The sequence below is a fragment of the Lissotriton vulgaris genome, chromosome 12 (genome assembly GCF_964263255.1).
Source record: "Lissotriton vulgaris chromosome 12, aLisVul1.2, whole genome shotgun sequence".
In the NCBI taxonomy this organism is placed as follows: Eukaryota; Metazoa; Chordata; class Amphibia; order Caudata; family Salamandridae; genus Lissotriton; species Lissotriton vulgaris.
This window is the reverse complement of record NC_141700.1, coordinates 649,118,522-649,144,079: the sequence shown is the minus strand read 5'-3', so window position 1 is coordinate 649,144,079 and position 25,558 is coordinate 649,118,522. Positions and strand designations below refer to the sequence as shown.

The 25,558-nt window shown below is 41.8% G+C and overlaps 1 protein-coding gene across 2 annotated transcripts in view; it reads left to right on the top strand.

Annotated features, from left to right (window-relative positions):
* The window catches only part of ZNF469 (zinc finger protein 469), a 211,933-nt gene that overhangs the window by 171,335 nt on the left and 15,040 nt on the right, over positions 1-25,558 (top strand). The window lies entirely within an intron of this gene.

Here is a 25,558-nt window from a genome sequence, read left to right as displayed (position 1 = left end):
CCATCCTGAATCCATGTTTCATCCTTCCATCCGTCCATCCTGCATCAATGACATTCATCCATCCATCCTGAATCCATGATTCATCCATCCATCTATCTATCCATCCTGAATCAATGACATTCATCCATCCATCCTGAATCCATGACATCCATCCATCCTGCATCAATGACATTCATCCATCCATCCATCCATCCTGCATCATTGACATTCATTCATCCATCCATCCTGCATCCATGATTCATCCATCCATCTATCCATCCTGAATCAATGACATTCATCCATCCATCCTGAATCCATGATTCATCCATCCATCCATCCTGCATCAATGGCATTCATTCATCCATCCATCCTGCATCCATGATTCATCCATCCATCCATCCTGAATCAATGACATTCATCCATCCATCCATCCATCCTGCATCAATGACATTCATCCATCCATCCTGAATCCATGACATTCATTCATCCATCCATCCTGCATCCATGAATCATCCATCCATCCATCTATCCATCCTAAATCAATGAAATTCATCCATCCATCCTGCATCCATGACATTCATTCATCCATCCATCCTGCATCCATGATTCATCCATCCATCTATCCATCCTGAATCAATGTATTTTTCATGTCATAAAAATAAGCTATGGTCACTTTAAAACCAAACAGTGGCCCTAACATTCCGTGCCCCCACCTTCCTACTTGCTCCAATGTATCATTATATTTGAGACTACTCGCTTTGCATATCTCTGCTTTCATTATGTAAAGCGATTCGCCGCACATCAGGCCAGGTTTATGTCCTGTAAATGCCTAAAAGATACTTATTGTATAGGTGGACACTTCAGTTCGTGGATTTATTACTGAAACAATAGCCCTGGTACCAGCCAATCAAACCGCACAGAGAACAGCTCGCCAGCTGTGAAACCCCAGGTGCAGATAGTTCTTGCCAGTACAGAAACACAGCCTTCCGCGCTCTGATGTTAAGGCAATAAACAATTATGGTTATACATGAACCTTCTTTACCCTTAACCCTCCTCCTCGCAGTGGGACATTTTGTGTGATGAGGGAGCGCAGCGCCTCCACACACAGACAGGAGGCAGGATCACCACCAAAGGTACAGCCCCTCTAAGCCAATCCTGGCAGCGCCAGGGCATGGCTATTCTTCGCCCGTAGCACGCCCATTAGGAGCCCAAAGGGCTCCTAATGGGCATGCGCAAACAGGTCAAAACACAAGTGCGCATGCGTGGGCACGGTGCCCTCCGTCCCTACTCATGCGCACTTTTGTTGTGCTGATGCCTGTTGCCCCCCACTGGTCTGACAATCATGTTAGTCAACATGACGCGGACCGGGCGGTCCGGCGTCATGTTGACTGACATGATTGTCAGTTCAACCTCGGCGTCTTTAAACTTAAGTAAACTGAGAGTTTACTTAAGTTCAAAGACGCCGAGGGAGCTGCGGGCGGGGGGGCTACGCCCCCACGCCCCAATGGACGCACCGCGCCTGTGGTAGGGGCAGTGTTTCACCTTATTTCATAATAAGGGTCTCATTCAAACCCCGCACAATTGCACACCCTGTAACAATCGATATTGCCTGGTACGTTGTTTAACAGGTGCACAATTACTGCATCATTCTTAATGACGCACCTGGCGCAACGGATGTAATCTTAATAGTGATTCCCTCCTCCCCCCAGCCTTCTCAGGTGCGCAGAATCGCAGTTGGCACAGTTTGACATTATATATTTTGCACCTGTTCTACCTGGTAAAATCTGTGGGCAGACACCTTTAGAGTGATTCGGCGCAGATCGGAGTTTGCCCTCCAATCAGGCTTTGCACCGGCACGCGAGTAAGTAAATCACATTCTTGTTCTGGGGTTACCAGTGACTAATTGAAGCAAAACTTGCACGTGTTCTGTTAGGGACCATCGACCAATTTTCTACAAATGTGAAATGTTACTTTATTTTTTTGTCAAGTCTAATAATATTAACCTTTCCCTTGTATCTACCGCAATTTAAATTGTATCGCAGCTTTTATAAATAGGTTTTGTCATGAGTTTACTCAATGATGCTGTCTCTGTCCACCGTGAAAGGATGGAAGATGGAGTTGGCCCTACTTGGAGTCAAATCTGTGAGTTGCTAATTTTAGTCAGGGCTCTGCAGCCAGGGTTCAACAGACTCAGCAGTCTCGTGGGAGATACTTCCCGGGAAGTACGAAATGAGAACTCGTCCCAATAATGACCATCAACAGGGGCGGCCTTAGGCATGTGCAAGCTGTGCACCTGCACAGGGCCACCAAACCACAGGGGCCACCACACCAATATATATCCTTAATATAATAATCCTCTGAGGATGGATGCATATTTGCGTGGTGGCCCCTGTCAGGGATTTGGCGGCCTCCGGCTCTGTTCCACCTTCCTGAGCTCCGGGGTGCTCGGCCCCGCCCGGACCCCCTCTTCCGGGGCCCCCTACCTACGCTCCCTGCCCAGGGCCGCCATGAGCCTAGAGCCACCCCTGCCATCAAAGCCTCGAAGGGGTATCCGAATAACTTCAGCTTTCTGAATGACTGCAGTCTGAGCAGCTTTATGAAGTGTAGATGTGGCAGGGCCGGCTTTAGGGCAGTGTGATCTGTGCGGCCGCACAGGGCGCAGACCTGTGAAGAGGGGCGCTGACCTCAGGTGTGTCCTGTGTTTTGCAATAACCTATCATTGGAGAGATGAGAGTCACTTTGGCCCGGTGGTAGTGAGAGAATCTGAGGAGGTCATGGGGGCGCCAAAAATGATTGTCGCACCGGGCGCAACCAGCGCTAAAGCAGGCCCTGATTCTAAGGGTCGCTGACCGGAAGTCCCATGCTCAGTCTCAAGAAAGTGTAGGCACTGAAAATGGGGGGTGTGGGATTAAATAGTTCCTATAACCAAGGATATTAATTTAAAATCCTTTAAGCCTCATATTATGCGACACTTCAAGTGGTGCAGTGCAGCTGTGCAGTGAACATTTATAGCAACTGGCCAGTGCAATAACACAAGCTTTGCACAGGTCAGGTGATGCAACTGTGTTTTCATTGGTTGGTTGGTTCAGATGTCTGTGCAAGATTGATGTAATCTGCCCCTTGGTAGTCCCTGCATGTGGCACATCACTCGGGGTGGCTAAAGTTAAATGATGCAAGCAAAGTGTTGGCTAGATCCTGATTTTTAGCTCATCTGGAGTTTGCAGAGTTCCTGCTTTTTACTACAGCAGCAGCCTAGCATATTTTTTTCCAGAAAACTGGCAATATTTCCTCGTGACTACTAAGTGGATCTGAAAATTAACACAGTGTTTTCTTGCGAGTTAACATTAAATCCGTTTCCTTAAGACTTTGAAAGTGGACTGATAGTGGCTTTGGTGTTAAAAGGGTTGTAAAAGTTCAGACTTTAACGTGAAAACCCACATACAGAAAGTGTATGAGCTACTGGTAGCCATCGTAGTATTTTACGAAAATTATGGGAAGTTTGTGAGAGAAAACGTTTGCAACTTCTCACGCCCCTCAAGTGCACTTCGTGGTAGAGTGCTGTTTGTTTCACACTTCCTCCTTTTGCAAAAAATCCAGTTAGTCCAGTTGCCTAAGGCAGCCGATGAGGAAACTGCAAGCCCATGGGATGCTTGGACGCCATTTCGGGTTCGCCTCGGGTCACAGATGCGACCCCTGGCTTGCCCCTTGTTACCCCTGGCACTACTTTTGCGACCCTTGGCTTCAGAGGTGCTAAAATCAGGGCCTGGAACACAGGGGCAGCTCTTCCTAATGGACGCTGGTTGGGCTCCACTTGCCTGGTTTCTGTCAATGAATATATGACGTTACAACGAATTCCGTTGCAACGCATGCCTTTACCACGCATGCGTTACAACGGAATTCATTTACCACGCATAACATTTACCACAATTACTAGCGTGGTGACGTCATACGTCGTTAAGAGAAAGCGGAAGTTTATTTTCCGTTTTCTCTTAAACGACGCTGATACCCGACGTGACTTCAGGTGAGTTTCTTTTTTTGGGGGGAGACCCCCCCAAGCCCCCCTGTTTTTTTACTTTTTACCTTTACCACATATACCTTTACTACAAACCTTGTTGTAAAGGTATGCGTGGTAAAGGCTTTCGTGTTAACCACGCATGCGTTGTACTGCATGCGTGGTTAACGATTTCGTTGCAAAGGCTTCGTTGTAATGGCCGTTTCCCCTGTCAATTTGTTTTACTTTACAAATAGTGAATGATATGGTTCACTATTAGTGCAATAATAAATGGAGTACATTAGTTGGAATCTGACCCTATCTGGAAGCTAAGGTAAGTAAAAAATGCTGTTAAATGCATGTTATATGCATGCTTGCGGGTGAGAGTGTGTTTATGTGCATTAGAGTGTGTGAATGTGTAAGCATGTGTGTGTGTCAAAGGAAAGGTCAGATGATTTGCTGTGTCACTTCCCACTACCCCAGGCATTTTGGTGAATTGACGTCCATGAGGGGGTGCAGGTGTGAATCCCGTGCCAGGTGGATTTTGACTGCCGACTTACTCCCTTCCACGCTGCAGAGGCAATACAATGAAAAGCAATTTACACCGGGTTAATGATTGAATTAGAAAGTACATCTTGCATATTTCGAAACATGCCATTGCTTTCTGAGGAAACTCAAAAAAGTCCTCAATAACTGCCCCAACCTGCTGTGCGTGCCAGTTTTTTAATGATGCCCCATTTACTTTTGAAGGGGGATTAGACATCAGGCTGCCTGGAGTTGGTGAATTTTAACTACGCCACTGCAAGCAAGTTCCTGGAAGTTCACACTTCTGCTTGAAATTCCCGCAATTTGCTCACCTAAACGGTCAGAATTAAAAATGCGTCCTACACAGGCAATACATTTGACACCTGTATTATCAATGGACGTACACATGTGCAAGGCTTATTTTCTGATACCATAGGGATCAGAATTTCTCAGGTGAGAAAAATAGCACCCAAATTAAGATTATTGTCTGAAAAATGGGCATAACATGCCGATTTTGGCTTTTACCTCACCAAAAACCCACACGTCACATCATCTAGTGGCCATTTTGTCGCTGGTAAATTTCAGCCGGTTTGACCTGCTAATATTTACAATGGGAGATCTATGTGGGTGGGTTGCTAACCACGCATCCCGCTGTAAGGGGAGTTACTTAACATATCAAAATTAATTGGACCAGCCGTAATTGGAGCCTGAGAACCGCCACAACTTGGATTCATAAAATGGTGCCCCAACATTGGTTTTGTCCAATTCCTCTAATGTCCCTTTTGATCATGTGAGATGTGACTCTGAAACTGTTCCGCTTCCTGACAGTGACTTATGGATGGGAGCTTTACTGAATCCCCCGCTCTGTGCTCGCTGGAGGCAAACCGTAGATTCCTCCAGGCCCGAGTGATCCATCAAAGCCATTCCTATTTTGTTCCCAAAGTGGTGTCAGATTTTTACATAGACCAGGAGAGTGCTTTTCCTGTTCACTTTTGCATACCACATGTAAGAGGTCAGCTGAAAACAACCCTATGTAATCTCAAAGTCAGAGGTTTTGGGGGCCAGCCCTCACCTAGAGCCGGGGCCCATGGGATTCCAGCCTTCAGCAGCCGCGCAGACACACCTCAGGCACAATCCAAAATGTACAACATAATCATCTGATTTCACAACAGAAATTAGATCTCAAGGTGTTCGAAATGTACACACATTAACTTGATGGATGTTATGTTTATTCCATGTCATTTCCATCGTGGGAGGGTCTTGGAGCCAGTTGCAAAACCAGTTTTGCTGCTGCTGCAGTCCCTTTTACCTACATACAAAGGCTCTATGCGATGTGGCAAGCAGTGCATTTCTAGCTGCTTTTTGCTGTCCATTGTTTCAATTCCTTTGGTGATTCTGGGCATCCTTGCCACGAAAATGGGCAGAATGAGTGGGTACAGATGGTTGTGAATGATTCTGCATCCACCAGAGTCCCAAAGCTTCTTCCGGGTTCTCAGCAGTCTGGCTGTGGCTTTCAAGACCACTCGTCAGCAGCAGATTTCATGTTTTGGCATGCCTCAGTGAATAGAGATGACATCACTGCGATGTGAGTTAATGGCTGCCAATAGAGGTGGCCCTGATTCAGCGGCAGGAGAGTGGTGGGAATGGTACACCTTTAGCGATAGGTCACTGTCCACAAAAGCGCTAAATCCAACAATACTGGCCATTGTTGGAGGTTGATCCTCAGTGCATCGTTGTTGTAGTCAGTGTGTCGGCAAGTCTACACTTCGGATGGTCCTATTTGATGTCCTACTTCAGGGGTGGGCGATCCATGTCCAGTAGGCCCGATTTTCAGGATAGTCACTGGTTGGTTAGTTATTTCAGCGCTCCGATGCCTTTTCGCTAGGTTCACAATGTAGAAATGCCACATACACATACAAATTCCATTCTGATTTCATAAGCGCAAATTATCTTATGTGGCTATCCTAGAAGTTTGACGTAGATCTGGCACACCCCTACGAGTGATGGACATCGCTGTTGAATTATGGTCCTGTCTGCATCCCCACGTCTCATGAATGCAAACCGGTGTCTCGTTTGCTGTTATGCTGTTTGCTATATTGCACTTTCTCCCAAAATTACGTTGCTTCTGGTCTGTCGGCTTCTGTATTCGGCTGTGAATGGTCTGTGCCTTTGCCGCTTTTGCGTGCCTAAGAGCCGAGTCTTTGTGCAAACGCTTTCTGCAAAGCATTTTTTTTAAATCTTTCTTTCCGAGGGTTCTGGATCCTTTCAGTTTGGGTGAATAATTCACCTAATGTCTATCTGTGCAATTGGATGTATGGAGAAAACCCTCATTGCATGTAATTAACATATCTGAAGCCTTATGTCACATGGATATAAAAAAGCACAGAGTACTTTCCTGGAAAGTCCATATTTAGTGCAAAAGAATTTTGGCTCATATAAAATTTTCCTAGAAATGAAATCCCGAGAGTTCCTTGTGTCATGTAGAATTTCAGGGGAAAAATGCCCAGTGCCTCTCCGTTCCTCAATCGACGGAAAAAATCCTTTAGCTGGTGGCCAATTAAACTGTCTGCAATGTCCAAACTCGGAATATGACTAAATCACGCCATACTGAGCCTGCTGGGACTATTTTATTCTATCCTCTAAGATATATATATATATATATATATATATATATATATATATATATATATATATATATAAATATATATATATATAGTGTGTATATATATATATATATATATATATAGTGTGTATATATATATATATATATGTATATATATATGTATGTAGAGAGCGAGAGAGAGAGCATATATATATATATATATATATATATATATATATATATATATATATATATATATGGCATGTGAACAAGGGCAATCTTGCCCGAAACGCGTCATGGCTGTTGGACTATCATCCACAAACTGCAGTAAAAAGATACTGTCACCTCATCTGTGGTCTGTCTCTATTTTCGCTTCGCCAGTTTTGGAAATTGGAGGGAGTGACTGAGAGCATGGTTTCATGTATATATATATATATATTCACTGAAAAAACCATAGGTTTCACACCAGTTATAGTTAGGTGGAAATTTTACTCGCATAAAACCATTGAAATTCCCACGTTATAGTTAGTTGGACTCACTATAACTTGCGCGTGCAATGCACTGCTGATGACGTCACATATTACATCACTCATGACATGGTCAGTGACATCACTCATGACATCACTGATGACATCTCAAATGACATCACTGATGACAACATCCTTGTGACAATGTGGCAGACCTCCTATTAGCATAAAATAACCTTTGACACACACATTCAAAAATAGAAACTAACATTTTCTTAAAAAAGGAGAAACCAATACCAATTACAACAACTTATTAGGTAAATCCAACATCTACATACACATCCACTCATTCACCAACAGTTCTATATAGTCACTCATGCATGTACTTACTCACCATATGTACTCATACACCTATACATCTTGTTACACACTAATACTCATCCATATAGTTACTCACACACAAATTCACACATGCAAATAAACTATCAAAAAACCATTTACTTGATTATACTGCTATATACACACCACTACACATACTTCTACAGAAACGGAAACATATTTACTCTCTTAAACAATCAATTATAAAAACACATACTCACTAACCCACCCATACACACAATCATCCACCCATACAGTCTTGCACACATGCTGTCTTCAAAATACATACAAATAGTGAGCCACTCATTCATGCATCTGTGCTCTAAGTAATATCCCCCACCGAACCATACAGACACTGATACTGATACTCAAAAAAACAACTAATAACCCATATACACACTCATGTAGCTACTCACCAACCCATGCAGCCACTTATACACAAAGTGAGACACAGAGACAGATATTTAAATATTTAAACATTACTTGCTAATATATGTATTCACTAAGATACATTTAATAAGTCAGTTAACCAATCAATTTTACACAAAAAAAATCCATTTAGACATTTATTTTCCCATTTATTCTTCCATCAACCTTTAGATATACATATATAAAAAATATTTATTTTTCAGAAAGATACACATTCACTGGATGATGTCATCAGTGATGTCATTTGAGATGTCATCAGTGATGTCATGAGTGATGTCACTGACCATGTCATGAGTGATGTAATATGTGAAGTCATCAGCAGTGCATTGCACGCGCAAGTTATAGTGAGTCCAACTAACTATAACGTGGGAATTTCAATGGTTTTATGCGAGTAAAATTTCCACCTAACTATAACTGGTGTGAAACCTATGGTTTTTTCAGTGAATTTAATAGGTTTTTTAAATGCTAATTCCTAACTATAACTGGTGTGAAACCTATGGTTTTTTCAGTGAATATATATAGACTGAAGAAGGCTGCTGCGTCAGCTGAAACGGGTATCTATGCTGGGTTGGAGGAGGCTCATTTAATAAAAAGGCCTTAACCCAAATGGTCCTCGTGTGCGTGCTCTTTTCCTGATGGGGAGTAGAGGTTTTCCTGTTTGATATATATATATATATATATATATATATATATATATATATATATATATATATATATAATTTCTATGGCAAAATGAAACCCCTCATTTTATTCCTTTTCAAATTAAATGTATTAAGTGTTACCACTTTATTCCAATCAAGATGACTTCAGGTGTGCCATACTTTTGTCATATGTAAGACTGTTAGCATTCTAGTTGTTCTTTAGAACACTCTGGGACATTCTGCCATTGGGCTATAGTTGGGCTACATCTGGCTGATATTTGGGCTACATTTGGGCTCTTTTGTCTCTGGTGGCCATCTTGGGAGACTGCATATCAGAATTTTTTTAATGAAATATAAGAGGATTTGAGAAGTCACTCAAAATGTGCCCTAATTTTTCTTTCTTCAGCACTAATCATAATTTCTATGGCAAAATGAACCCCCTCATTTTGTTCCTTTGCAAATTAAATGTTTTAAGTATTAACACTTTATTCCAATCAAGATGACTTCAGGTGTGCCATACTTTTGTCATAAGTAAGACTGTTAGCGCTCTAGTTGTTCTTTAGAACACTCTGGGACATTCTGTCATTGGGCTATAGTTGGGCTACATCTGGCTGATATTTGGGCTACATTTGTTTTTTTTGTCTCTGGTGGCCATCTTTGGGCTACATTGGGCTACATTGGGCTACATTTGGGCTCTAACATATATATAGCCCAATGTAGCCCAATATATATTTTTTCAAAGTTAATTTTCGTAAAAACCACTGGAGCACATATCTTGAGACATAGCAAAGGCACATCGGGCTACCAGTCCCTACAATTTTGCCAAGTTTGGTGCAAATCCATTCAGCCGTTCGGGCTAAAAGTGAGTTTGACCGCCCTATGGAAATTAACACGGGGAAAACACGTTTTGGGATCCCTCTTTTATCTCGGCCAAGAAAATGAGAGAGGAAATGGAAACAAGATTAAATAAAGAGGAAGAAATTATAAAAAAACGCAAAGCTTTTAAATTTGAGAGGGACAGGCTTGACTATTTAAACGGACATATTTTTACATTTGCACGGAGGTTCGAGAAAACTAAGAACCAACAAAAAACTGCAAATGAAACTCCTTCAACTATGAGGGGAGGTGCAAGCTCGGCTTCATCTATTAGCCTGAGCTCGACAGAAGGCAGTGATATGGATCAAAGGAATACTCCATTGGGGTTTACAGCGCTCACGCCAGCCCAGGAAGTAAGCCGCCTGTGCGAGGATCGACGAGACACACTGAGGCCAAGAGTAAAATTTTCCCAAACAAACAGTATGCAAATCGGAAACGCCGTGAACGGCGCCGCTGCCACAAAATCAACTGGCTCAAACAAAACAAAACCGAAAAAATGGAACAAAAAACGGGGACAACAATAGGGGCTCCCTCTGTGATCAACTTGACAGATACCCCATTGACTGCCAATGAAACCAAAATATTAAGCCTAGGCCTCTCATTCTGCCCGCCAAGAAACTTTGATTATGCGGGCACTCGCATGGATACTTACCGCTTTGTAAGGAAGCTAAAACTGACAAAACATTTTCGACTACAGCCTTGTCGGAAGGATGCTGAACCCATCACTGCAAGTCCCTCTCTCTTAACACCCTCTTTTGAAGAAATTTGGGCATTACAAAATGAAGGACAAACCCTGACTGACAATGATTTGGCTGGTCCAACCAGGATGACTCCCTTCAAACCCAAATCAACATTTAATCCTCTCTCGCTTCATGATAACCTGGACATTTATCAGGAATTAATTGTGGAAGATCTCAAAAAACTATACACCAAAACAAATAAAAAAAGTCAAGTAATTGCACGCCAAAATCAACGCTACAATACTCTGATTAAAAAACTCAAATCAGATGAGAACCTAATAGTAAAACAAGCGGACAAGGGTGGGAATATTGTCCTGTGGAGACGTGAACAATACATTGCTGAAGCAGAAAAACAATTGGGAGACAAAGCCTGCTATCGCAGATCTAACATTGTGACAATCAAACTGGCCTGGAAAGATATGAATGAAAAACTTATGGCCTGGCGAAGCAGTGGACTATTAACTATGGATGAATTTAAATTCCTTAAAACAGACTTCCCAATAATCCCGACATTTTACCTGCTACCAAAAGTCCACAAGGACCCACTTAACCCCCCTGGGAGACCCATAATATCTGCGATTGGCAGTGCAACAGAAAATGTATCACGGTATATAGATTTCTTTTTGCAGGAATGGGTAAAGAGTTTGGACTCATATATCAGGGATACAACTGATTTTATTTGTAAATTGTCCCAATTGGAATGGAAAAGTGAGTACCTGTTGATGACATTAGACATTTGCTCCCTGTATACTTCTATTAGGCATTCTGATGGGTTGAAGGCTACACAATTTTACCTTGACAAGCGCCCCCCACAACATGCAAACCATACTAGAATGCTCATGGGAATGCTGCTCACCTGCCTAGAGCAGAATTTCTTCACATTTGATGGCCAGATTTACCAGCAACTAAGGGGTGTGGCCATGGGATCCTGCTTCTCCCCCAGCTTCGCGTGTCTACACATGGGGCTGTGGGAGGAGCAGGTCCTCATGGGGCAGCACAGAAATATGGCAGAGCAACACATTGTTCTCTATCTGAGATACATTGACGATCTCTTCCTAATATGGAGGGGCTCTCAAGAGAGTGCAAGGGCCTTTATTGACAATTTAAATGTGAACGAACTGAACTTACAATTCACCTCATCCATCAGTGATGTATCTGTGAACTCTCTTGATGTTGAGGTATATGTTGAGCACGGACTTATTCAAACTAAATTGCACAGAAAAACAACAGCAGACAACACCGTGCTGCACGCCTCCAGTAACCACCCCTGTCATCTCATTCGTAGCATCCCCTATGGGGAAATGCTACGCCTCAAGAGAATCTGTAGCACTGAAAGAGAATGCATTCTTGCACAGAGCCTTAGCAAGAAACGATTCCTAGAGAGGGGGTATGGCAACAATATTGTTGATGAAGCAATTAAAAAAACTGCTAAGTTCACAAGACAGCAAACTCTAGAGCATCATCCAGTCTCTACCACAGAGCAAGGAGAAACACAATGCAGGGCCATTATCACCTACAGTCAGCAGCACGCCGAAATCTGCAGAATATTCACAAGAAATTGGAATCTAATATAGGGGGATCCTGTTATAGGCGGGTTGGTACAAGGGAGACCTGAAATTACCTTTAGAAAGTCACCTTCACTAGGCAGTGCCCTGGTTAGTAACACCCTTGAGGTCCCAAAGAAGTGGTGGGAGAAAATTACAGGTTTTAAGAAATGTCAAACTTGCAAGGCCTGTAAACATGCAATAAATAAAACCCACTATCAAAGTCCTTTTCAGGAAAAGCCAACTGCGATAAAACAAAAGTTAGGATGTAAAACTGAATTCGTAGTCTACATTCTGTTATGTCCATGTGGTCTACAGTATGTCGGCAGCACTCGGCTGCCGGCACACAAACGCATCCTACAACATCTAAGAGCCATCACGGGGAAGGACCAATCCTATCCTGTTGCCAGACACTTTGAAAGTTTACACAATAGTAATCCAGACCTTTTACAGTATTATCTGATAGACTCAGTCCTGCCCCTCAAACGAGGAGGGGACAGAGATGGCAAGTTGCGCCTCCTGGAAACACGCTATATATTAGAGCTTAATAGCAAACAGCCAGGAGGGCTCAACAGTAGTGAGGATCTCTACACATGCTTATGAAACAACATTAAGGGTCCACTATTAGTTGTGATACATATATGCATATTTTAAATACTGATTCGAAAACCTGAAATTCTAAAACTTTGTCTATTATGATTTTGTTGATTTTTGACACTAGCACTTTATATACTATTTAAATACAACCCTATAGGAGTGTCCATATTTTGTGCATTATTCATACTTCTTACTATGGATGATTGATAGATATTTTTCGCTCACTTTGGGCAAGATAACAAATCACAGTGTAATGTTTACATCCAAATTTTCCCTGACTTATGTGCAATACCAGCATAATAATGAATTCCATACTGGCTTTTAGACAACACAATTTTATTGTTCTAAATGAAATGGTTTTTATAACAATTTTCCTTTTTCTATTTTTTAAGGAAATTAACAATATTTATGCTATGTATATATATTAACTTCATATTTATGACGTGTATATATATTTATGTCTTTTAAGAAAAACGACTTTTTCTAGATATAGACTGTGTTATATTTACGTGTTTGCATATTTTGCACATCAATATGACCTTCACACTACTATTTAGTGTGGGAAGCAGGGACCCTTTTGAATGTTTCAAAATAGGGCACTATGCCCAACATTACTTCCTGTATTGCTACTGTGACTTTAAGAATGTATGACTGTGCACTGGTCACATGACCACCCAAACTATATATGTCACCTCCTATTTTCCTTGCATGACATGTGATCAAGCCTCGGCTGAGGCGAAACGCGTCATGACGACTGGTGGGCTGCACATTCACAATAAATTGCACTGAAACTGGAAACGCGCTTATCTGGTGGCTTTATTCTCCTTTTCCGAGTTGGTTCGTATGCAGCGTTTGAACTCTGGAAACTCGAAGAAAATATATATATATATATATATAATTTCTATGGCAAAATGAAACCCCTCATTTTATTCCTTTTCAAATTAAATGTATTAAGTGTTACCACTTTATTCCAATCAAGATGACTTCAGGTGTGCCATACTTTTGTCATATGTAAGACTGTTAGCATTCTAGTTGTTCTTTAGAACACTCTGGGACATTCTGCCATTGGGCTATAGTTGGGCTACATCTGGCTGATATTTGGGCTACATTTGGGCTCTTTTGTCTCTGGTGGCCATCTTGGGAGACTGCATATCAGAATTTTTTTAATGAAATATAAGAGGATTTGAGAAGTCACTCAAAATGTGCCCTAATTTTTCTTTCTTCAGCACTAATCATAATTTCTATGGCAAAATGAACCCCCTCATTTTGTTCCTTTGCAAATTAAATGTTTTAAGTATTAACACTTTATTCCAATCAAGATGACTTCAGGTGTGCCATACTTTTGTCATAAGTAAGACTGTTAGCGCTCTAGTTGTTCTTTAGAACACTCTGGGACATTCTGTCATTGGGCTATAGTTGGGCTACATCTGGCTGATATTTGGGCTACATTTGTTTTTTTTGTCTCTGGTGGCCATCTTTGGGCTACATTGGGCTACATTGGGCTACATTTGGGCTCTAACATATATATAGCCCAATGTAGCCCAATATATATTTTTTCAAAGTTAATTTTCGTAAAAACCACTGGAGCACATATCTTGAGACATAGCAAAGGCACATCGGGCTACCAGTCCCTACAATTTTGCCAAGTTTGGTGCAAATCCATTCAGCCGTTCGGGCTAAAAGTGAGTTTGACCGCCCTATGGAAATTAACATGGGGAAAACACGTTTTGGGATCCCTCTTTTATCTCGGCCCCCGCTTGACGAATCCCCCCCAAACATTCAGGGAAGGACCCGAGCTCCGCGAGGCCAATTTGAGGAAATTTTCAGGCAGATTCGTCAACCGACGCCAAAGTTATTCACAATAGAATTTTGAGATTTTGCATTGAAAAAAATCCTAACTATAACTACCTACTGGCGACTGGCATTTCTGTAACGTGTGGTAAGGCAACAGCCTTGACGTAAAACGAATGGATGGCACAACATTACTATAGGCCGTCCAAGCCTTTTCATTAGCCACTTCTAACGTCAAAGCTCTGTTTTCTCCTATATATCTTTAATTTTTTCAGCATCCATTTGCAGGCGTAGGAGATTTTCATGCACCAGTTTTATTCAAAACTCTCTGAATACATCACCTAAATTAACTTTGAGAATCACGTACACATATGAGACGAATACAAGCGCGCCTACGATATCCACTAAGGTCAAACTTTTATACGTTTACAACTCACTTGCTTTGAAAGCGTCTCTAGCCTGGAAAGCGCTGCCTCTTGCTCTCTGTAGCATTCAGGAACCCACTCTTTTCCAAGAAAACCCTGCGCTACAAAAATAAGTAACATAACAAATATAAATAACATATAAAAAATATATGTTCCAGCGAAAGCAGATGTACAGAAAGGTAAGGGCTATCAAACTGTCTGCTCAATAACAGTAGCGGCTGGTGTTGTAATTGTAATATTTGCTCTTAAAAGAATATTTACTTCTTTTTTTAGTTCAATAATTTTATTAAGTTTTAAGAGACATATAAATAGTCAAATTCATACAAAGGGATACAATTGACGGAAAAAACAAGAAGAAACACTATATTATGTAGTCCATTGACAAATAAAATTCTCAAATAAGATAGAAGTATAAGATTGCTTAAACTTGGTCATTTTCCGTGGTGTGACTCCTGCCGGATCAGTGCCATGAAACCTCTGGGTGGTCGTATGCTTTATAAGTTTTGATTAATATAAAATAAGATAAGATAAGATAAAAGACAAAATGAGTTATGCCAATGAACTAAAGTAGCCATCAAAAGTATCACCATGGTAAAAGAAAAGAAATATGTAGAGCAAGAAAGGAAACAAAGAAAAAGGAAAGAAAGCGAAAACCAAGACAGTAAGAGAGAGAAAAAGAGAAGATTGGAAAGAATATTGACTGCTAAAGGTAATCCTCCAGGATGCTGAATATATTAAAATCCTATTGTTCATGACGAGCTCAGCTCGTCATGAGTGTATGGAGGTGTACATCATGACGAGCTGAGCTCGTCATGAGCGTCCAAGGAGTTAAGTTCTATGTTCCTTTGTGATTGTACTGGTGTGAGTGGGTTACCCTCACCTGCAGTTGCCTGCACACTGATGAAGGGGGCACTATGTCCTTGAGTCTTGGTCTTATTAATAAAGGTCTATGTTAAAAAAAAAAACCTTGAGAATCTAGAAGTTAGCACAGGAGCTGCAGGCAGCGCAGCTCGGAGAGGCAGCCACTGCTGTGCATTTCTGTGCTTTCCTTTATGCAGGTCATACTCTAACTCAGAGGCTTCTCAAGTTGATTTCCATGCTCTGGATAGTGCAATATTGGCAGACACTGGTGCATGGGTGATGTGGCTCGTTGAGCACTAACAATTAATGCACTGTTTCTGAGAGCGTGATCTGTGTTCTCAGACACTGGACATACAGGTTCCCCAAACACTCTTACCTTTAACCTCCATGTTTTCCGGATGCTGAGAACACGTCGGTCTGGCACAAACCTATGGGGGTGTTTATGGTGTAAGAGCCAAGGGGTTACTGGTGATCAAGTAGAGACTGACGGAACGGGCACAGGAATCAGCACTGCACAGATAGGACATATTTATTTATTTTGTTTTATAGCGCACAAACATGACCATCACAGGGTCAGAGCGCTGTACAACAAGTGAGCTGAAGAGGGTTGCCGGCCATTGAGACACCTATCACAAATGATATTCTGTACACAATTTTTGTGTTAAGATATAAAACAATAGGATACAAATATAAAGTAAGGAACTCTGTACGTAGCACTCATAGCGCACAGTATAGACAAATAGGATGCAGTATAGAATAGGGTGGATAACAGTTTTATAAATTGTTCTTTTAAGGCACTTGTTTTTCTAGTAGCGTGGCTTTAACTTCCTTCTAGAAAAGCCTTAGGGCCAGATGTATGAAGCTCAAATGGGTTCACAAACGCCGAAATTCGCAAAATGGTATGTATGTAGCAAATTTCAGTGCAAAATAAGGAATCGCAAATTTGCGATTCCTTATTTTGCAATTGCATTTAAGGAATCTCAAAATTTGCGATTCCTTAAATGCAATGTATGAAGCCAAAAAAATGTGCTAATTGTCCTTAAGGAATCGCAAATTACCACCAACTTCAAGTTGGTGGTAATTTGCGAATTTCTTGAAAAATGCCAATTTTGGCATTTTTCAAAGTGCCCTGTGATGCACATACATGCCCTTAGGGCATGTATGTGCACAACATGTGCACCCATGCTTATTTCAGGGGTGCAACAGGGTGTCCTTTGGACACCCCTGCACCCTTGAAATTATTCTCAATTTGCGATTAGCAAATTGCGAATCACAAATTGAGAATAATTTCACATTCATTCCTATGGGCCGCCTAGCCCATAGAAATGAATGGGAAATGATTCCTTAATTGCCATTATCAATTTGCTAAACCCAATTATGGAATCTTAAGAAATCGTAAAAAAATTGCGAATTTCTACATACATACCTTTTGCAATTCTCAAGTAGCAATTCCTTAAAAATCGCTATTTGAGAATCGCAAAAGTGTATCTTGATACATCTGGCCCTTAGTGAGGCAATTGCTCTCGTTGAGGGTGGTAGGGAGCTCCATATTTGTGGAGCAGATCCAGCGAAAGTGCATCGACTCATTTTTCTTTTTTTTAAATCTGGGTGGTTAAAGTATTAGGGAATTAGCACTTCTCAAATCCCTTTTGCCTCCTGTGAGCGTAATAGTATTCGCCATGTATTGAGGACCAGAGACCTGAAGCGCTTTGTGTGTTGTGCAAGCCACCTTCAAGTGGATCGTGGCTTCAACTGAGAGCTAGTTGAGGGTTCTGAGTGGGGGTGAGATGTGGTCATGTAGTGGGATATCACTGGGTTCACAACTGCACTGCCCACCAAACCACACCCTGCACTATGCAGAATTCTGTACACCCATCCACCACAATTTAGTTATGCAGTTACCTGGTCGTCAAGATTCACCAGCACTTCCTCCATCAGTGCTACATCACACAGTTATGCCTGCCAGTCAGCAGGCATGCGCACCGACAGAGCAGTGTTGTAAGCACTTTGGTACAGGCCCCCTGCTGACCCATTCACCAGGACACAGATACAACATCATTCACTGCACTGACCACACATCTCACCAAACACCAAATCATAGGCTGGGCCCTGGCTTGGATGCTGTTTGAATGGCAGGCAGTGGTTTGCAAGAATACCAGAATTACAGGAACAAGCCAGGCCACTGGGGGAAAGGATCCGCGTGTCGAAATCCTCATGTTTCTCTGCAGCTGCCTCCCTTTGCCTCACAAGGTAAACCACCGAGCTGTGTTGTGCCTCCATTCTTATCATTTCACCAACAGAATTGGAAAGAAGTGGAACTATTTTCTACATTTCTAAATACATGACTACCAGGTGTCAGGAGAATTGAAAGGTTTCCTCCTTTTTTGCAAAATTCCACCATTGGAAGGGGTGCTGGTCCAGAATATGACCCAGGATGCATGGTCCCTTTAGCTTGAGAAGTATGGTGGTGATGGATAATCTCTGCCACCTAACAAATGCTGCCAGGGTTGCCATCTCACTGCACTGTACCAGGACACCATGCTTCAAGTAGTGGGTGGCCCTTTCTGTCCAGAGTCCGTGTAGTAACAAAATATAACACAATGTGTATTTGTAAAGTGCACGTTCACCCAAGGGTATCTAGGTGCTGTATAACAGATGTTTATTGTTGCCCAACTCAATGGTACTCTTTTGATCGACCTCAGAAGGATGAAAGGCTGATTGGACCCACCAGGATTTGAACCTGTGACCATGAGGTCAAACACAGACCCCCTACAGCAGATGCATCAGTCCACTATGCCACCAGACCCGGTAGTGGTCCAGTTGGCTCAGTGGAACGCCATTATGACTACAGCTGCAACAGCACATTAGGTGGTCAAATGAAAGCCCAGGGCTAGGAACTTGGTGTCCTGGTGACATGATGTGAGGTGGCGACCCTGAATACGTGCCTAACAGACTGTTGACAAGCCATACAGTAAACAGCAGGCTAATTAGGACAGCTGCCAGAAAAGGTCTTCCCGTAATCTGTTATTGAGTGGAAAACTGGCTGGGAAAAGTTACTTAAGCGCATGAAACCTTTAAACCCACTGCTGCTCGGGGTACTAGAAATTAGTTGCCTTTTTTGGACTGGGGTGAAAAAAGAATTCAAGAAGCAGATTCATGGCTCCAAGTTGCCTATTCCCATGAAGAGAAGATGAATGCCCTGGTCTCCGTCCCAGGGGTTGAGTTTACTAACCATGGAGGTTAGTAGTTTACCGTCAGGAATTACCCTGCCTTATCCTCATTTCCCTGGGCACTGAACAGCGTATATCAGAGGTGTCCAACTTAGGTCCAAGAGTGTTGTGTCCATATCTGGCTAATTTAGGGCAACCATTGCCAATTTAAATGAGTTCCATCTGTATTGACTGCATGTAAATGTAGCTTATGTGTCCATCGTGAAAATCTGGCCTGGATCTAACTCTCCTGGATCTGTGGTGGACACGTGTGCCATATATGTCGTTTGGTGCCTTCATGCATACATCACCTGGCGGAACAGCCACTGCTTCTGTGCCTACTTTTTTAACCTAACAAAAAACTCCATCTTTCTCAACGCTCTGGGTGAATTCTTCTGGTTTTTTTGGGGGAAACTGAAACTGAAGAGCTCGTGCAACAGAAAGAGTGCATTGCGTTTATTATGAAAGTGTGCCAGGCGGTGAACATATTTATTTACTCCTCCGCACCTGTCCCCACTAAGGACGTTTCTAGAACTCAGGTGAAAGTGTGTGTGTTTTTTCCCCAGAAAATTGAAGTGGCGCTTAAAAATCAAATTTCTCTATCGCCCAACTCAGTGGTACTTAAATGATAAACCTCGAAAAGATGAACGGGTGAGCCAGCCTCAGGGGAATTCTAACCTTTGACTTCTGGGGTGAACACTCAACTTACTGAGCTATCCGGCTGGACATATGCAGTGGTCAGGTTCTGCTAATTTGAACACAAACAAAGATTCAATGGAAAAAAAATTGCGAATTGCTTGCATCTCGCATATTTGTAGAGAAATTGATTTCAGTAAGGGAGAAGGGCGCAGTCTGCTGTTTAGTATATGAAAGCAGCCTTAAAATGCAAAGCCTCCAGATTGTGATCGTTTTTAATAGATTAGCAATGTTTATGCAAATGTGGCACCTTGCACAAACTTTCGAAGTTACAGATGACCTCTTCGTTCAAAGCTGCCGTATTATAGCATTAGACCGCTGTATTTATCATGGATAACAAGAACGCGAAATAGACACGTTTAATTTTAAAATAAGTGAATAAAGGTAGGATTTAATGAACGTTTTAGAGTAGCTCCAAACACTTAGCTGAATTTAGTAGCATTGATTTAGTCCCAGCGGGACAGTCAGCGGCTACCCTGCACGAGAGATACTTATTAGACACATCAAATGGAGAGTGCAGTTCACTACAGTAGACAGTAGGTGGGGGGCTTGCTCCATCTTGCGGTAGTTCAGTGGCGTTTGGTTCCTTTCAGCACAGTACGAGGTCAGAGAAGCACTTCATAAATTATAGTTTTAGCTAGCTGACAGATTTCTTCTCGCCTGAATTGAGAAGTATAGCTAACACTCCGTAAATTTGACAGTGCAAAGCTTGGAATTAGCGAGTAAAACTGTATGGAAGAGCTGACATATTTAAATTTTCATGACTGTCGAGGTGATTACTTTAAACGAAACGGGCTGTTTAAAGATCCAACGTTTTCTTTTTTTTCAGAAATGTCTTCGAGAGTTGACTGATTGTACTCACTCATCTGAAACCTGCATCCCCTATACAAAGCGGGAGGAGTCTAAACGGGAACCCTTTTCCTTTGCGAATAATTTGCCACTCCAACTTGGGAGTCGGTAACTTTTCAGCGGTTTACAAGCGGAATTCCAGCTGCAAACTATACATCTGGCACCGAATCACGGTTTGAAAGGGGGCGCTACAGCACGTTCAAATTGTGATTCTGTATTCGGTCTCGATACCATTTTAGAAGACAGTAAAACTTTACTGACCCCTAATATGGGGTTTGTACATGGGGCATTGCCAATGCTTAATTTCTACAAGTGCCTGTGCCAGGGCCAAGGTACCACCTGGAATACCACTGCAGCTGACACCTCTCAGTGCCCCTGCAAATGCTACAAACTGGCGCTACTAGTGGCTTGCAAACTGATATGCTCTGCTGAAAATAGGCAGACGGCGCCACCCTGTGGTGGACTTTCGCCAAAAAAGTGCCTGTGTTAGGATTTAAGTGCTGGAGCTGAAAACAGCGGCACAAATTAGGCACCGCACAGCCCCGCAAGCTCCAAAGGAGGGAGTTTCAAACCGCAAAGAAGGATAGTACATTATTTGACCATTAGTTGGCACACAAGGCACTCTACAACAGCCAATGAGAAGACGCAGATGGAGTTACACGCTGAAGTCCTAATTCACAGTTGAAAAAACATATGGTCTTTTGCTAATAACATCTCATTCCTTAGTTACAGAACCTTAGTAACAAACTGCGTACATGGTGTTGTCATTAGAATGATTTCTTTAGAAATAAAGCCACGTGCGTGAGACAGTTGAGTTTGCAAAGGTGTCACTGGACATTGAATGAAAAGTATTCCACTGTAGGAGCTGAAAACGGAGGAAAAACACCATCATAGGAGACTGATTGATTAAAAAGGTATGCAGGTGTAGTCCACTTAACATGGTTAAAAAAACCCCACCGATTTAGAGTTGTTGAGGGAACAGATTTTTAACGGAATCTGTAAAATTGATACAAAAACATTGTTTCGTTAGCATATCATGGTCGGAAAAATCGCCTAACAAATATTTTGTGAATATCGTTCACAAAAATATCTTTGCTTTGGGTGAACCTTTTCTACTAGTAACTCCAGTGGGGTAATATTTTTGTCAACGATATTTAGGGTACAATATTTATGTCAGATGATATCATAACTAGAGAGTGGTTGAATGAATGGTATTCCAGTGGTTTCCCCCAATATCTTTTTAGAATACTGCCACTGGTGAGTGGTTGAAAGAACAGTATTGCAGTGTAGTCCCCTTAAAGTGGGTACAAATACCAACACAGGAAAGAGTTTGCGTAAAAAAATGCTAGTGTAGTTGCTGCAAAGTGGTATTATGTTAGTGTAAAAGGCAAAAGTGATGTCCCCATGTGACACGCAATTTCCTTACATGGTAGACGTTCCCCTATTCACACATCAACCATACACAAAGTAAAATACTGAACCCAATTGAATGTGATAATGTTTCATTTTATTACTATAGTAGTGATATGAAAAATACTATTAGAACGATATAAAAATTATTTTAAAACAATGTTATTACAATTGAAATGAGGCCTTATCTATTCTGGTATTGTCCATCAATTTCTAATGCCTATACAGATGCAATCATCAATATATATATATATATATATATATATATATATATATATATATATATATATATATATATATATATATACACACACTATACTATGAAGATCACATAAAAAATACATATTCGAATCTGGCTTATGACCACCCAAATTCACAGATAATATAAAAAGAAAAACAAATAGCTGCCGATGCTGCGTTTCAGTGGATGGTGCTCAATAAAAACTGCCTTCTTCAGGACTCTTAACTATGTGACAAAAATCATCTGTTTAGTTGGTATCCAAAGAGTGCATGTTGGTTCATAATCACCTTCCGGGATATATTCTTCTTCTTAGGGTAGCTTTCTTTACGCCCCCAGTATTCTTCACTATTTCCTAATAGTCCACTTCCAATGTATTACATGGTGAGGTACTCTATTTAATTAGTACTCCTCCACGTGTTTTTCATATTCAATATATGGAGGTAAATTATACTTTTTTCTTTTTGTTTTTCTTTCAGTCTTTACAGCAGGCTCTCTTCTATATTCTTTTTAAGAACAGCGTTCTGAATTTCTTTTGCTCGTGTCTGTTCCAGTCGACACGATTGGGCGTTCTGTTTCCAGTGTAGCCCGTGGAACGTGTCTGAAAATATCTCCACTCGAGAGGGGTAAAAAAACAGTATTCCAGTGGAGGGACTAGTTTTACCACCACTCTCCAGTGATGGTAAAAATACCTCCAGCGGACAGTGGTTGACAATTTAAGTGCTGCAAAGTGGTCCAGGTGGGAGCGGTGTTATTTGTATTCGAGGACAACTGGCATGGCAGGTTTGTGTAGGACCGGCTTGTTCACAAGGGGATGGTGGGGCCTCTTGTTCATGCTTCCTCATTTCCTTCCCAGATCTGAAAATGTGCCTTTTGCCAAAAATGTGCCTTCACAAAGTGAACATGAGCCCTTTGTGCTTCGAGGTGTGGCTGCCTGTGGTTTCAATTGCAAACCCTGGGTCAGGCAGTAAGCTATTGCTGTTGATCCTATCTGCCTCAGCTGTGATTCTTGTTTCACCTGCACATTGACTGAGCGTGATTGAAACCTGAGTGGTTCAGTAAGCCGTTATGTCAGGGAAGGATGACGTTCATGGTCATTTTAATGGATCGACTTCTGCTGCGTTTATCAGGCTTGGAAGCAGTACTTAATTTGAGGCAGTAGTTTCCGGTGCTTAGCACCAGCACTTCATCATCAACACTGGTGCTTTTCATGAGCACCAGTTAAGAAAACGTCCATTTATAAGAGATTAAGTGATTTGCCCAGAATCACAGGATGTTGAGCCAACGCCTGATTCTTAAAGTCAGAAGTCAAAACATTCACCCCCAGTCACAGATCTGGGTTTAATATATCGTTATTTTGCTCACCACACCACCCCAGTTCAGACATGGCCATATGCAAATCAGTATTGACCCTGTGCCTCATGGGAACAGTCCAGACCGAACTGCCCAGCCATGTCTTCCCTGTACCGGAATCAAGCATCCTAGGACCGGTTTCTGGCTATCAGCCGTCTTCAGCCAGGATAGCTTGATTCCAGTGGCACGGAGAGCACAGGACTCACGTCTGAGCATACCCGTCCCACTCTGGGTGACAAAAGCAAAAACAACTGACTGGGACAAGACTGATTTGCATATGGCCATGCCTGAACTGGGGTAGCTTGGTGAGCAAAATAACGATGGATTAAACCCAGATCTGTGACTGGGGGTGAATGTTTTGCCATTGTGCAACATTCCGTCCATCATCTTGTGTGTTTTACTGTTCACCATATGTGGGAAGGGTATGCCCAGACGTGGGTCACGTGCTCACTAAGCCACTGGAGTCAAGCTATCCTGGCTGAAGACGGCTGATAGCCAGAAACCAGTTCTAGGATGCTTGATTCCCGTCCAGGGAAGACATGGCTTGGCAGTTCTGGCTGGACTGTTCCCATGAGGCACAGGGTCAAGACTTATTTGCATATGGCCATGTCTGAACTGGGGTGGCTTGGTGAGCAAAAAAACGATGGATTAAACCCAGATCTGTGACTGGGGGTGAATGTTTTGCCATTGTGCAACATTCCGTCCATCATCTTGTGTGTTCTTTCACCAGGAGTTACAGGGTGCCTTCTGCTAGAGGGAGGCAAAGACATTTGCCTTATTTGTTTCAGTCCAATTTCACCTTCTACACCATCCTGCTTTGTATAGAGCAGTGGTTCTTAACCTTTGAACTTCTGTGAACCCCCATTGACTCAATATTGGAATCAGGGGACCCCCCCACTGTATTATTATTGGCATCTGGTGGCCACCCTCTGAGTGGGGGACCCCTGTCAAAGCATTTTCGATTATTTGAACTGCAAAACAATGCACACAAATTTAAAAAAACAAGCATTTATCAAAAACACAAATGATAAATATGTATGTTAATTCACAAACAAATACAAAAAAACTAAAATAAAATTTTAATTGGAAGGTTGGAGGTTTTCTAAACTCAATTGAGGCCTCTCATCGCCCACACTTTATTCTGTCTGATGCACATGCGCTGCTACCATGAATCAATCTGAGGATACAAACTTGATTTTTAACCTCCAATTCCAAATTCCTTCACATTTACATAAACTTCTAAAATTTTCAGTTGCGCATTTTGCTTTTAATATGTATATACAATTTATTAATCTGTTAATATTATGTCATTTTCCTAGCAGTCACTGACCCCCTGCACAGGTTAAAAAACACTTGTATAGAGTTTGAGGAGGGTCTGAGTTCCTTTGAGTTTTCTGTAGACCTCTCAGAGCATCAGTACTGGATAATCTCTGCTTAGGTCACGCCACATTAGGAAATGGCATGAGAAAATACATTTACAACAAAATATACTCTGCATTCATGGAGAATAAAATATAATCCACTAACTGCTGGCACGTGTTTCACTCTCCTCAAAATGAAGCAGAGTGTTATATCCTGCCTTTGTAGTTATGTTTCTCCTATGTTACCTGGCTTCTAACTGCTTAGCCAGCGTGAATGTTTTGATTGAAATGTTGGTGTGATGGAGATGATTGGAATGTTTGTTCAAACATCAGTCTAAGCACATGTAATTAGGATTACAGCAACCAAGTTCCGCAAAAGCGTATGCTAACACATGAACTCTGCGGTACCCTAAGCGTTTTAATGTTGATTATGAAATAATTTCCTGGATCATCATCAACAGGATTTCACTAACCCAAGATTTTAGGGAACACTAGCAAAATAGAGAGGCATTGGTGGATTCAAGTGTTTCACTTGGAAAGCTCTCCATATAAAATGGCTGACCGTCAGAACTCATTTTTTGTTTTGTTTAATTTAT